At 33.8% G+C, this 3,285-nt stretch overlaps 1 pseudogene; it reads left to right on the forward strand.

Annotated features, from left to right (window-relative positions):
- Positions 1-3,285, forward strand: part of LOC105536524 — a 144,292-nt pseudogene that overhangs the window by 79,648 nt on the left and 61,359 nt on the right.

A 3,285-nucleotide genomic window follows, 5' to 3' on the forward strand; every position in this document is an offset into this window, starting at 1 on the left:
GTAAAAATGTATATATTGTCTTTGGATGGGGAAAATATAGGACTCATTTTTATTTCAAACTAAGAACATTTCGATTCTTTCGGGATGTTTGGGTATTACAACATTCATTACAATCATTGTGTTCTATATTCATGGTGAGTTACAAATGACAAGCTCTTTGCATCTCCTTTTGTGAGAAAATGAGGTCTATTTCCCCATCCCTTGACTGTGGGCTGCTTCTGTGACAAGCAGAAGGTAGCATGAGTGATACTGTGTGACTGACAAGCATTGGCCACAAAAGGTCTTCCGTTTTATAATTTCCCCCTCCGTTAATGCTATCTGTCATTGTGTGAACAAGTCCAGGCTGGGTTCCATGAAGATGATACACCAAGTAGAAAAACAGGCCTCTTGGGGGAGACATTCCATCAGTCTCAGCCATTTCAGATGTCAACGTTAGGACCCAACTATCAGTGACACCCTCCAGAAGCAGCTATACCTCCTTTAGACCCTAACTGACCACAGTGAGCCTGGACCACTCTGCAGGGAGCAAGAAATAGATCCTCTTGAGCCCAGACCAAGTTGTCAACTAAGAACTGTGGGCAACAAAATGGTGGTGGTTTTGGGTCAGGTTTTGGAATCATTCATCCCATTAGAAATGGATAACTAATATGATTTGTTTCATAGAATAAATTCAAACATGCTTTTCAAATGCTTTGAGCATTCAAACAAATACACACACATACACACACACTCCTACAACAACCACCACAAGGAACAACAACTTAAAAATTAACCATGATTCATGCTTATAATGTGTAGTCAACATCTCTTAGTTCAGATTCAAAACTTAGAAATTTAGGTGTCAGAAATAATAGAGTAACAAGTAACAACCTCCTAAAAAATGACTGGGATGCACTTAAATTCTCTTTAAAATGAGTCAAATACCTCCTAAACAGATATGTTAAAGGGGATAACTTTGTATAATAAAAAGGCCTCAGGCCTTGAAGTAAAATAAACCCAGCTGAGACACCAGCGTTGCCACTCACTGGCTTTGGGAGCTTGCTTCTACTAGGTCTACTACTTAATATCCCTATCTTCTTATTTGTCAAAATGAAGATAAATGTACCTACTTCAGAGGGTTAGTGTAAGATATAAAGATGTGATATACAGAATATACCTAACATTGTATCACACGCTAATATATGTCACTTTCCTTCCCTGACCCTGATATTTACCCTTAGGGCTGAGAAAATATTGGAAGCTCTCTCTACATAACCCATTATAAGTATACACTTCAAAGAGCTAAGGAAAGAAAGCGAATATTTATACAAAATGTGTAAATGAATATAAAATATAATATAAAGATACATACATGTAAATAAATTAAAAACATAAAGTATGTAATCCCATAAAATTTACAAATGAATATTGATGATAGCTCACAACTTTTTAGCAATACTTGTAAATAATGAATATATTAGACTTATAAAAGTGTTTACTCTTAAAAACAGCTCAGGAACAGCAGATGGTATGGCTGTAATTTGGATCCTAATCCAAGGCCTACTCAAATCACAGCAGGAACCAGGTAAACTGATCAAGATTTTCCCCAAAACACACAAGGGGAATGGAGAATAGGAAAATCCCACAGCACACTAACAAATTCCATAGCAGCTGACATACCTGTCTGCGCTTCTAATTTGTGTTCTTATCTTTGCCACATTCTAGGTATCTCTTGGGCATTTGTCTAAGGAAAAAGCAGTACCCCCTGTGTTGAAGGTGAGTTCTTCAGTGTAATGAGACTGCTTTGAAAACCAGACACCCAGGAAGAATGGGGAATACGTGTCTGAACAACGCCAAGATGCCTCCTAGACACCATGCTCTGAATTTCTAGGCAGTTGTGTCAATCAATTGTTCTTGAACATTTTTCACTAATATGAAAATCTAGACACTTATATTTTTTATAGAATTAAGGAAACATGAAGGTCTGGATTTTTTATATAAATCTATGTTTACACAAGGGGACTCAAATTACATAGAAATGTTCAGCATACAGTTTTACAGAGGATCAAAATGGTAGAGGTCTTCCAGTGTTATATTTTTATAATATTTTAATAAACATCATTTATTAATCTGCAAAAAAAGTGCAGTCAAAAATCCATTGAATAAACTTTATTTATATAAAAACTGCATTATAGAAATGAGATTTTTACAAATATTTAACAGCCCTTCTTACTTCAACGCTAAACTCTGAAGATTATTCTTAGCTTTTAAAACGTTTTCACATATACTCTAGACATATAGCCAGACGTTTATGCTAATTTATGCATATTGTAGAAATGCAAAAAATACTAATTAGCATGAAAATTGCCATGAATAGAAACGGGAAATATATTTTATAATGGGAATTTAGATGTATCACAAGTTGATAAATGTGTGACCTATTTAAACATCCAATTTGAGCACAGAAAGGCTTGCATATATATTGCACAATTTACATCATTAAAACAATTTATCTCCCCAAAATATTGGTCTGTACTTTATAAATTATCATCTACAAAGAAAGTATATATTCTTGCCTGCTGAATTATCAATATATTCACAGTAAATTCTTTATAAATAGTCAGATAGTCAGTTATTTCATCTTAATCATTGATATTCCTTTTTACTATTCTTGCTGCCTTTAAAAACACAAAGAAGATTAAGTACAACTTCCTGCATTCCTCTCATGGGAATATTATGTTTTAGAATCTGTTCACTGGTTAGGAATCTAGATAATAGCATTTGAAGCACAGTCAAAAAAAGTTTATAGCTGTTTATTTGTAGCTCTAATAAAACATCTGCCTGCTCTTTTAAAATTAGTAATTTCCTACTTAATGTACAGTTCATACAATATTTTAGACACATTGAAACTTAAAAATAAATACCAATGCAGCACCACTGTTTTAAGATGCTTGATAAGTATGTTGGAGATTTTTAATTTAAATGCATGTCAGTTGATGCCTCCAGGCCACGTAAAGAAAAGATACTGAATTTCTGATAGTTGAAGAGTGGAAGAAAGAAAATATCCAACGTTTCTTTGCCCACGTTGGATGTGGTTTCTATTATTGTTTCTCTAACTCTCTCAGATATTCCCACTAAATCTTAATTTTCTTTCTTTGCCAATGAAACCCCGCCTTTGTAAATTTCAAAATAACTGGAAGAAAAATTTGGAATGTTCTCAATATAAAGAAATAATAAATGTTTGAGGGGGATGGATATTCCAACTACCCTATTTGATCCCTACACAATTTTTTTTTTTTTTTTTTT

This window comes from Mandrillus leucophaeus, unplaced genomic scaffold (assembly GCF_000951045.1).
Source record: "Mandrillus leucophaeus isolate KB7577 unplaced genomic scaffold, Mleu.le_1.0 Scaffold16, whole genome shotgun sequence".
NCBI lineage: Eukaryota > Metazoa > Chordata > Mammalia > Primates > Cercopithecidae > Mandrillus > Mandrillus leucophaeus.